Below are 12,268 nucleotides of genomic sequence, written 5' to 3' on the forward strand. Positions count from 1 at the left end.
TCCTAGTGTCTTCCTTTTTTAGTTCCTTGGTGAAAATTAAGTTGTTTATTCCAAGATTTTTCTTAGCTTTGTATTGTATAACATGAACAACTTGGGAAATGGGAAGTCTAGTAGGGAAATACTGGCAGAAATAAACAATACAAACAATGACCGAAAACAGTAAAAAAATTAAAATGGTGACTTTAAGGCATTTCTGTAATGATGTCAGGTGTGAACAAGGAGTTTTACTGTTTCTTTTTCAGTTCAGATTCCTTTACTCTATTTTTGGTTGCATAATTGTTCTGACTAGAGTGTTTAGTACTCTACTCAAAGGCAGTGGTGGGGTCACTTCATTACCTGCTGATGATAGAGGAGAATGTTGCAGACAGTCCCTACTGAGTAGGTTTCATCTTTTCATACATCTTGGGCATTCATTAGGTTGGGGTTTCCTTCTGTCTCTACTTTGAGTGCTTTTAACATGACACGTTGTCCAGTATGCCCATATTTGCATTCTGTCTCCCTTAATGTGATCATGTCATTTTTGCCCTTCGTTCTGTTAATGTGGAGTCTCGAATTTATGGTTTTATGTATGTCAGAGAGCCCTTAATTCCAGGTCCATTTCCCACTTGATCATCTTGTAAAAAGGGAAAAATGTGTGTTTGATTCAGTTTACTCTCTTTTATTGGGCACTTTGAGTAAATTTGCTCACAGGTAGAGTTTTGCAAACTTCATTATTTGTAGTGTCTTTGGCTTGCATGAGCTGGGAATGCTGGTGCCCCAGAGAGAGTGTTCTGCTAGTTTCTCTGATATTCATGCCTTGGAAATGTTTGAGGAGATTTGCAGTCCTTTCCCTTCAGTGTCTGTTTGAATATCCAGTGAACTCATCTGGGACACAATTTTTGTTTCTTGGATTATTTTCATCTATTCCTCTTTCATTTGGCTTCCCAGTTGTAGATCCGTTGAGATGTTTTCTATTTTCCTGAGTGATCCAGTCTAAATTTGTTATACCTTTTCTGAAATTTGTACTTGTCTTTTAGTATGAATTTGTGGGCACTGATTATCCACTGTTGCCTCTTATAATTACTTTTATTCCTACAGTCAGTTATAGTGTGTCTGCTTTCACTTCTTCACTTATCATTGTAGTCAGTCTATTTTTCTGTTATTCTTCATTTAGTTAATCAGCTGCCAGTGTTGATCTTTTCTGCCAAACAACTCTTCCTGTGCTTGATATATTCCTATTTTTACTCCATTTGATTCAGTTCAGTTATCTGTTTTCATATCCTCCGTTCTTCTGCTAATTTTGAGTTCATATTATCCTTTTCCTAATTGTTAGAGATACATTAAAGTGATTTCTGCTACACCATGACCATATCACAGAATTATCTATTAAGATATATGGTCAATACGTTGTGTGCCATGTTATGTATCTATGGAGAAATGAGGTCCTGATGACTCCTTGTCAGCCATGTTTGAAACAGACATTGTCTGTTTGAAACAGATATTGTCTGTTTCACTTGATGTTTCTGCATTAGTAGTCTTCAATATATTCTTCTGATTGTAGTAAATGCAATGGTTTTACTTTTATTTGGTATCTTTCAGCTGTATCTTCACATGACACCCAGAGTTTCCTGTTAAAGCAGAGCATAGAAGGTTTTATCCAGAATGGATCAATGCCCAGATACAAACATAGTGCTGTTGAGATTTTATACTTACACAGAGACTGGGACAGTGATGGGGAGAGTGAAGGGCATCAGAGAAATCCTGGGTGATACACCCAAACCAAGGCAATTGCCCTTAATGAGAATGTCACTGCCCCAAATGGTAAAGTATATAAACTGCTGTGGAAAACCTCCCTTTTTAAGTCAACTGTTTCTGCAGAGCAGTGTGTTTCTGTCAGCAAAAGCTCCAGTCAGATATTCAAACATAGTTATTCGTGGATAGACCATTTGGCAGATCTGGAAGGTAACCTAGTCCATGCTGAAGATAATGATTTGAGCCATTTGGAAAATAGGACTGGCCTGACCTTAAATCAGAGATTTAGAAATGAAGAACAAAGTGCTCAGTGGGATCCATATGAGAGGTGCTTCACTGAGGAGTCAACCTTCCAGAATGACCAGAGGCTTTTCACTGGAGACATAATTATTCAATGCACTGCATCTCAGAGAACATTGAACCAGGGCTCCAGTGTTCACCGATGTGTCAAGGCTTGGTTTACAGGAAACCATTATGAATGTGATAAATGTGGGGAAGGCTTTCATCCAAGCTGTAACCTCAGTGTCCATAATGGTCACCACTTGGGAGACAGTCCTCATAAATACAATGAATGTGGGAAAGCTTGTAACCAGTCCTCTAGCATTGGTGATCATCAGAGAATTCATGAGGGAAAAAATGCATTCAGTTCTAATAAACCGGGGACCATGTTTAGTCAGTCATCAAGCCTAAACATCAATGAGATAATCCCTTGGGGAAAGGAAACTTACATTTTTAAGGAATGTGGTAAATGCTTTGACTGCCACTCAACACAATCTCAACATCAGCTAATGCATACTGGACAAAAAATATACAAATGTGAAGAAGGTGGTCAAACTTTTAATGACTGTTTATCAAAAAATGAACATTCGCGGGGCGCCTGGGTGGCTCAGTGGGTTAAGCTGCTGCCTTTGGCTCAGGTCATGACCTCGGGGTCCTGGGATCGAGTCCCGCATCGGGCTCTCTGCTCAGCGGGGAGCCTGCTTCCCTCTCTCTCTCTGCCTGCCTCTCCATCTACTTGTGATTTCTCTTTGTCAAATAAATACATAAAATCTTTAAAAAAAAATGAACATTCACAGATGTATTCTGGAGAGAAACCCTACAAATGTCAAGAATGTGGCAAGACTTTTAACAATCACTCAGGTCTTAATAGACATCACAGAATTCATAATAGAGAGAAACCTTACCAATGTCATGAATGTGGCAAGAGCTTTAACAAGCACCCAGCCCTTATTCAGCATTGCAGAATTCACAGTGGAGAGAAACCTTACCAATGTCAAGAATGTGGAAAAGCCTTTTGTGACAGGTCAACCCTTACTCAACATCACAGAACTCATACTGGAGAGAAACCTTACCGATGTCAAGAATGTGGCAAGGCCTTTACCTGGAAGTCAAATCATTCTCGGCACCACAAAACTCATAGTGGAGAGAAACCTTACCAATGTCAAGAATGTGGCAAGGCCTTTTGTGACAGGTCAGCCCTTACTCAACATCACAGAACTCATACTGGAGAGAAACCTTACCAATGTCAGGAATGTGGCAAGGCCTTTAACCATAGCTCAGTCCTTGCTAAACATTACAAAATTCATACTGGAGAGAAACCTTACCAATGTCAAGAATGTGGCAAGGCCTTTTGTGACAGGTCATCCCTTACTCAACATCACAGAATTCCTACTGGAGAGAAACCTTACCAATGTCAGGAATGTGGCAAAGCCTTTAACCACCACTCAGTCTTCGCTAAACATTACAGAATTCATACTGGAGAGAAACCTTACCCATGTCAAGAATGTAGCAAGGCCTTTATACACAGCTCAAACCTTACTCGGCATCACAGAATTCATACTGCAAAGAAACCTTACCAACGTCAAGAATGTTGTTAGTCGGGGCACGTGGGTGGCTCAGTTGGTTAAGCCTCTGCCTTCAGCTCGGGTCATGAACTCAGGGTCCTGGGATCAAACCCCACATCAGGCTCTCTGCTCAGCAGGGAGCCTGCTTCCTCCTCTCTCTCTGCCTGCCTCTCCTCCTACTTGTGATCTATCTCTCTCTCTCTCTCTCTCTCTCTCTCCCCCTCTCTGTCAAATAAATAAATAAATAAAATCCTTAAAAAAAGATGTTAGGCCTTTACAGGCACTCGGTCCTCACTAAACATCATAATATCCATATGGGATAGATGGTTTACCAGTGTACAGGATGTTTTAATGGGGCACCTGGGCGGCTCAGGTGGTTTTGTGGCTCAGGTCATGATCCCAGGGTCCCAGGATTGAGCTCTGCACTGAGCTCCCTGCTCAGCAGGCAGCCTGCTTCTGCCTCTCCCCCTGCCTGAGCCTCCTTTCTACTTGTGCTCTCTCTCCATCTCTCTGTCAAATACATAAATAAAATCTTTAAGAAGGAAAGAAAAAAAAGAGTGTGAGAAAAATTGGTTAAGAGTGCTCACCGATTCATGCCTATGAGAGAATTCATATTAGACAGTAACCTCACAAATGCAACCAGTGTGGCAAGGCCTTTGTCCAGCACGCACGCCTTCTAAACTGAGAATTCGTACTGGAAAGACAACAGATGAAACAGATGGCCAAACTACTAGCAGGCACACAACGCTTCCTGCACATCACAGAATTCATACTGCAGAGAAAATTACGGATGTATTGAATGTGAGAGAGAGCCCAAGGACTGCTCCCTCCTCACTCCATTTGAGAAATTTTAAATAGGAGAGTATACAAATACTAAGAATGTGTCTGACCTCTCAGTGGGACTCCCAACTTTCTTAAATTAATAACATTGTTTTCATATAGGAGTGGAAGTGTGAAATGTAAAGAATGTGGCCAAGCCTGTAACTGGAATTCAGTGCTTACTCAGTATGTCAAAATGCTCACTAGATTCAAACCCTTGGAACATCGTGAATGTGGAGAGGCCTTCATTTTAGTATACATTGGAGCACACACCAGAGAGTGCATTAAGGAAAGTCAATTGAAAGTTAGCAATGCTTAGAAAACTATTGAATTGAACATCAGATGCCATGAATGTTACAGAAATCAAGCCAATGGAATACATTATTCACCCTACTCAGACATTACCCTGCATGAAAATAGTGATTATAAGGAGAAATCAGACTTGAACACTTAGAAAATGTATATGGTAGTCTGTTGAACAGATTTAGGGGATGGACTTTTTCATATATATAAGGATTTCAGTCTTTTTAAATGTTTACATTAACCTTATTTGAGATTTGTGACTAACAATATTAATGTGTTTCCTCTGAATTCACTCCAGAAAATTCCTCTGTTCCTCGTGGGTGTGTAAGAACACAGGGCTGATTGTTGCTACATCAAAGATATTAGATGTCCTGCTCCATTAAGTGGGACTCATTTGTATCTAATTTTCCATGGAAGAGGACTGTATGATATACAACATATGAAGTACAACTCAGTGGAGATGGTGCTTACGGTTATAACACTGATGTAAGATTCCATGGGATAGGTGTTCGGAGCACACACTTCTGCATGTATTGAAACTAAGGAACTTCTTCAATAGTAGATGTAAAAGGTTTTCCTTATTGCTCTTTAAGAAAAAAGAGGTAGCCATGCAGTGAACTCTGAATGTATCTTCCTAAGTGCAGTTGTTAGAGAGTATGACTTGATGTGGTTAAATGAGAAAATGCTGACAGATGACCGCAGGAGGGTAGCTAACTCTTCCCTACAATGCCATACAATTGAACATACACATTTCTGAGCAATGTACCTCAATCCTGAAAATTTTGGAAATAGGTACTCCCACATCCTAATGACAGCACTTGAACACTTTTGCACATGTGTGTTCTGTATTTCAAATGGAGACAATAAAGTGGATTTGATATGCATTACTCAGTGTATGTATGATGTTAATGTATTTTCATTAATAAAACTGGTGTTTTTTCTTTAAAATATTTTATTTATTTTGTTGACAGAAAGTGATCACAAGTAGGCAGAGAGCTAGGCAGAGTGAAAGAGGAGGAAGCAGGCTCCCGGTGGAACAGAGAGCTCAATGGGGGGCTGGATCCCAAGACCCTGGGATCATGAGCCAAAGGCAGAGGCTTTAGCCCACTAAGCCACTGAGGCCCCCCAATAAAACACTGTTTTTTAACATTCGGATATGGGTATGTCATGAATGATGTGTTATTCTACGTGTAGTGTTCATCTATTTCATTGCGGGTTGTAGGAGCTGATGGAATCCATCACCTGTTTGGTACTGGAGTAAAACAATATACCTAGGACACCATTTTCCCAGTGCTCTGAAGGTTTAAGGGGTATGTGATTATATTTCCCCAGTCTATGCTATGATTTTCTCCTCTTTGTGAATAGGATGATATTACTGTATGTGTATTACCAAGCTTTGTGACATAGAGGTATTGTTGGAGTTTTAGCTCATGTACTCCATGATACTGCTATTTGGCATTGGTTTTGTCTAGCCAGTAGTGTTGTCGGGGCCTTGTACTGACAGGAGCTCTTCCACTAGTGCATTCCCCAGTCAGCACGCTATGACAAGTTAGTGGAACGTCTTATACAATATCTGTACTCTCTCCTAGTGAGCCGCCATCACTCCTTTCTTCCAATGCCTTCCTTCCCATGTCCCATAGAGAAGACTCCCCCTCCACCAGAGCTTCCCTAAATCTGTTTTAGTCAGAATGGCATACTCTGGACATAGACTTGGGACTCTATAGTATTGTCCCATGGCCCCAAATGAAAGTGTGTGCCCCACGTCCTGCATTGAGTGTGGTTTTCATGTGTCTGTGAGGTACACATGCACATATGACCATCCTATGTGTGTCATAGATACCCCATAAGAAAGAGAAATCTTTCCCAACTAGAGTGATGTAGTAGCCTAGGGAAGAGACCAAAAAAATATTTAAGATGAGGACTTAGCATGTAGGGTAGGACAACTGTGCTGAGCTTCCCAAGTGACTTCCTAGATGTAGAAAAGTTAACTTGTACTTGTTTTATGACCTACTTATCTCCAGATCTCCAGTTGTATTCACCCTCATTTTTTTTTTCTTCACTACATAAGAACCACAGCCATTCTCTTTTTTGCCTGTGTTGTGGAGAGAGTGTCTTCAGAAGATGCTTAATTGAGATTAGACAGATGGAAAGCCAATGGGTATTAAGACATATAGCATGGGGATGTGTTTATTGAATCTAATTAAAATATGAGGAAGGTACCATCCTTCAAGAGAAAGACAAGACCTATTAAAACTAATTGTGAGGAACTCTTTCCCGTGTGGGGAGGGACTTGGAGTTGGCTCCCTTTAGTCACTGCAAAGGCACAGGCAGCTCTTGCTAATATCTTCTGATGAATACATGTCATGGGGAGAAGAGATGGCTAATGTGGGTTTCTCAGGAGTAGGGAAGGCCTGCTTTTTCCTGATGATATGATTGGCCTGCTGTGTCTTCTTGAGGAATAATGCTGTTGGATGTCAGTGATGACTGTACTTCCCTGCCTAGATCTATGACAAGGGATGGAGGAGGGTGTTTGATGATGCAGTCATGCGGGCAGCTTTAAGATGTCACGTGGTAGAATAGATGTTTGAGATGAAGAAGCCTTCTGGACAGTGGAATAGGCTGGATCATCTGGGCATGTGCTGTGGTTGCTCCCTCATTTCCCAGGTAGGTAACCCCCTTCAAGGTCAGATCCAGTGTGGTTGGGAGATGCTTCAGGGAATCTGCTTCACTGCTGTGCCAGACCTTCCTCCCTTTCTTCAGTGCCATGATGAATGTAGTACTACGGATGTCTGGGTGGCTCAGTCATTAAGTGTCTGCCTTAGGCTCAGGTCATGAGCCCTGCATTGGGCTCCCTGCCCAGTGGTGAGTTGATTTCTCTCTCTCCTCTGCCCATCACCACCCAGCACCACAAGTGTCTCTCTCATTCTCTCAAGTGAAATATATTTCTTAGATGGGGTGCCTGGGTGGCTCAGTGGGTTAAAGCCTCTGCCTTCGGCTCAGGTCATGATCCCAGGGTCCTGGGATCAAGCACACTTTAGGCTCTGCTCAGCAGGGAGCTTGCTTTCCCCTCTCTCTCTTCCTGCCTCTCTGCCTTCTTGTGATCTCTGTCAAATAAATAAATAAAATCATATATATGTATATATATATATTTCTTAGAGATTTTGTCTATATATTTGACAAAGAGAGAGATCACTAGTAGGCTGAATGAGAAGGGAAGGCAAGCTCCCTGTTGAGCAGAGAGCCTGACATGGGGCTTGATCCCAGGACCCTGAGATCATGAACCAAAAGCAGAAGCCCAACCCTCTGAGCCTCCCAGGCACCACAGCTGTTGGTATCAGAAAGATTGCCTAGGGGTGCCTGTGTGGCTCAGTGGGTTACAGCCTCTGCCTTTGGTCATTGAGAACAGCGCAGGATAAACAAATTTTCCTCTCCTCACATTCATTCTGTTGTGTGAACTGAACCTCCACACCTCAGCCCCAGAATAGAACATTCAGACAGAGCCGGGGATCAAGGGCAGAGGTAGCTTCATTGCTTTGCCAGCCCAGGAGGCTTCAGAAGGTCGGGGCCGTGCAACCTGCAGCCCACTGGGAGAAGGAACCAAGGGTTTGTTGGAAAATGCTGGATAATGGCCGATTTCCAGAGGAGTTGTGTCTGTGCTGCCTGTTCATCATGTTCTCAGGGTGGAACCAGGTTCCTGAAAGAAAGGGCTGAGAAGTGAGTTGAGGAGAAGTGAGTTTAGGAGGTTTGTGGAGAAGAGAAAGGTTACTTGTTGGAAATGGGAGTCTCACTGAAGCATTAATTACTTTTTTTCGTTGTTCAACTTGATGCCTTCCAAGTGGTTTTTATTTCAGTCACCAAGACAGCTATTGTAAGAGGATTTCATACTTTACACTGAGAAACCACTCAGTGTTTTCTGGAATGGCTAAAATAAAAAAAAAAAAAATCACAAAAGGGTAACAACCAATTTTCCTGAGAATGCTGAGAATTAGAATTCTCATATATCCCCGATGGGAGGGTAAAAAGAATATGCAGTGTGGAAAATGGTGTGGCAGGTCAGAACGGTGTGGCAGAACAGAAACACTTACGGACTGAAGGGGAATATATGTCTCCCTTCTTACTGAAGGGAAAATGTCTCTTGGCCTGAGCATTATTTTTGAACGCTTATTTTGAATCAAAGGTAGATAAAGGAAAAGTTCTGAAAGTCTTTATTTTGCAAGAGACATTTGATTTATATGGGAAAGTTCGGTCTGTCAGGGGTCTTCTTCTGTGTAGCAGAAAGAGGGAGAAGGAGGCAGTCTTCCGAAACTCTGATGGTGGGAAGGCAGGGCTCGAACTCTGCTCCCAGCCCCAGCCTTGGTTCCCCTGCTTGGCCTGGTCACCATCCCAGTTCCTTCTCAGCAGGGTCACCTGTGGAGTTTCAGGAAGGAGCTCCTCTGCGGGCCTCCCCCTCAGATTCTGTCAGTTGGTTTGGGCAAAATCAACACTGTTGTGTTAATTAAGGGCTCCAGGAGATTCTCAGTGTGGCCAGAGGGGAGCCTGAGGGCTTTTGGTGGGTTTCTGAGAGTGAATTTGCTGCTTTGGTCCAGGAGAAGTGACAGGGTCTCTGCTCCGTGAGTCTGGGAAGGTCGGGTCCATGCAGCCCACAGTTCTGATGCTGTTGCTGAAGTTGTGAGTGGTGGCGGGAAGGGACCCCTCCCTCCCCACAAAGCAGGTGAGGAAAATGCAGGGATGGGTGTCATCACAGGAACTCACAGTTTCTGAACTGCTCCAGATACAAAGGACTGGGAAGTTGGACCTTTTCTGCATCTCTGAGTCCTGCCTGTGGGTGAGCGGTGAGGAGAAGGAGCTCTGTTGCTGGATTTCAGGGCATTTCCTCCTGATGCAGCTGTGATTTCCCACAGATTCCTCATGAGGACAAAATCTAAAGGTGGAGGTGAAGGCAGAAGTGGCCGGTTCTCAGGTGAGCCTGGTGTCCCCGCAGAGCCGTGTCCTCTGTTTCTCTGCAGACCGTTGCGTTTAGAAGCTGCAGGTGTGGATGCCTCAAATCTCGGTGTTTCTCGGTGTTCACCTGTTTTTTTTAAGACCTGGTCAGAATCACGGTTAGGTCTTAGCATAGAGAATGCTTCTCTATGTCCCAGGTCCTTCTGTCCTCTGTCCCCAACCTGGCTTCGATAGGGCATCAGCTGTTGTCACTTTGACTTTAAGTCCCTCGAGGGGGTGCCTGGATTGCTCCGTGGGTTAAAGCCTCTGCCTTCAGCTCAGGTCCTGATCTCAGCGTCTTGGGGTTGAGCCCCACATCAGGCTCTCTGCTCAGCAAGGAGTCTGCTTCCTCCTCTCTCTCTGCCTGCCTCTCTGCCTGCTTGTAACTCTGTCTGTCAAATCAATAAACAATATCTTTTAAAAAAATAAAAAAAATAAAAAACAAACTCCCGCGAGGAGTGACAATATTGCATTGGTGGCGGATCTGGAGGGAAAGGTGTCGAGTCCAAGATTCATGTGGCGGATGAGGTGTGGTCCTGGGATATCTGGGAGGGAAATTGTTTCTGATTCAGGTTCATCTAGATTCTCAATCAGCTAGGTGCAGCTAGGGAGTATGAAATGCAGATACAAGCTCAGTGGGTATGAGTCCTGAAAAACTTGGAAACTTCTCATTCTAAGAAAGGGGGTGGGTGTGTCTTTATCTTTAGCACGTGAAGTAGATATTCTACTTAAAATCCACTAGAGGAGGGTGCCTGGGGGTCTTTGCTGACTAAGTTTGGACTGTTGGTTGAGCTCAGGTCAGGATCTCAATGTCCTGAACTAGTATCCCTGCTTCTGGCTCTGTGCCCAGAGGGGAGTCCGCTTGACATTCTCTTTCTCCCTCTCCTGCCGGTCTCCATCTCCTCTAAAATATAAATCAAGCTTGGGGACGGAGGGTGGTTCCATTAGTTAAGAGTCTGCTTTCTGCCTCCACCTCAGGTCGTGATCCCGGGGACCTGAGATCCAGCCCCGCATCTGGCTCCCAGGTGCGCAGGAATCCTGCTGCTTCCTCTCCTCTGCTTTTCTGCCTGTTTGTGGTCTCTCTCTCTCGCTCTCCCTGAAATAAATACAATATTTTTTTTCAAAATTGTATTTATTGTGGCACCTGGGTGGCTCAGTGGGTTAAGTCTCTGCCTCCAGCTTAGGTCATGATCTCAGGGTCCTAGGGTCCAGCCTCACATCGGGCTCCCAGGTGGGCAGGGATCCTGCTTCTCCCTCTTCCTCTCCTGTTCTGCCTACTTGTGCTCTCTCACTTGGCTCTTGTTGAAATAAATACAATCTTTGTAAAAAATTTTCTTTATTGGGGTGCCTGGGTGGCTCAGAGGGTTAAAGCCTCTGCCTTCAGCTCAGGTCAGGATCCTGGGGTCCTGGGATCGAGCCCCATATCGGGCTCTCCCCTTGGTGGGGAGCCTGCTTCCTCCTCTCTCTCTGCCTACCTCTCTGCCTTCTTGTGATGTCTCTCTGTCGAATAAATAAATAAAATCTTAAAAAAAAAGGATTTTCTTTATTTATAAGAAGAGTGAGAGCACAAGTACGGTGTGCTATGGTCAGAGAGAGAAGGCTACGGGCTGAGCAAAGACACAGCCCTACCCACCTCACCCCCACATCATACTCCTCCACCCCACCCCCGCCGCCATGTAGGAGGTGGTCCCAGACCTTGTGTCTTGGCCTGAGCAGAAGGCTGATGCCCACTGACTGAGCCACCCAGTTGCCCCTATAAATAGAATCTTAAAAGAAGATGAAAATAAAAATGAATCTTAAAAATTCAAAGAAAAGAAAGGTGTAAACTAGCTATTACTAGCACAGGGATGCTGTGCCGTCTCAGTGTAGTGTCTCTGTCAGTCACTTCGGGTCCCAGACATGGGTCCATAATTGGCTGGAAGCCCATCCAGCAGCGCTGCTGGAATTCCCTGAGGCAGGACAAAGGTGGTGGAAGTTTCCTGAATATGTAAGAGATCAGCAGGCAGGAGGACACAGGAGAGCTTGTCTGCAATGTGCAGTGTGTGGGGGTTTCTTATTGGGGGAAGGAAGGTGAGGAGTTCTGGGGAAACTGGAACTTGCTCCTTTCTGCTCACTGTACCTTGTTGTCTTGGGAATTTTGTGGCGGGTCCCTTGCTGGGCCTGTCTGGACTCAGCCAAGGGGACAGTGGGGCTCTTCCTCCACTCTTTTGCTCAAGCCTCCTTGCCTAAAAGCAGCCTCTACAGATCATATAGTGATTGAATTGTTTATGTGTATCTACTGTATTTCAAAAATTAGATTTATATTCTGAAATCCTGTTTTCAGTCCATTGGAAATGCCAGTGATGATGTGTCCTTTTGTTATGCCCTAGTTTTTGTACCCGAGAGACCGCCAAGGAGCCAAGCATAGATGCAATCACACAAGGGTTTATTTGACAGGCTTAAGCTTGGGCCCAAGTATACCCGGCACAACGGAGTAGGGACTTGAACCCTGAACCAGATTACAGTCAAGAGTTTTTAAAGGCAGAGTAGGGGTGGACTCGGCGGTGGGTGAGGACAAAGATGATTATGGATGATGTAAGTCTCCAAGGATT

At 44.0% G+C, this 12,268-nt stretch overlaps 1 pseudogene; it reads left to right on the forward strand.

Moving 5' to 3' along the window:
- Window positions 1-12,268, forward strand: part of LOC122913330 — a 93,313-nt pseudogene that overhangs the window by 27,430 nt on the left and 53,615 nt on the right.

This window comes from Neovison vison, chromosome 7 (assembly GCF_020171115.1).
Source record: "Neovison vison isolate M4711 chromosome 7, ASM_NN_V1, whole genome shotgun sequence".
NCBI classification, from domain to species: Eukaryota; Metazoa; Chordata; class Mammalia; order Carnivora; family Mustelidae; genus Neogale; species Neogale vison.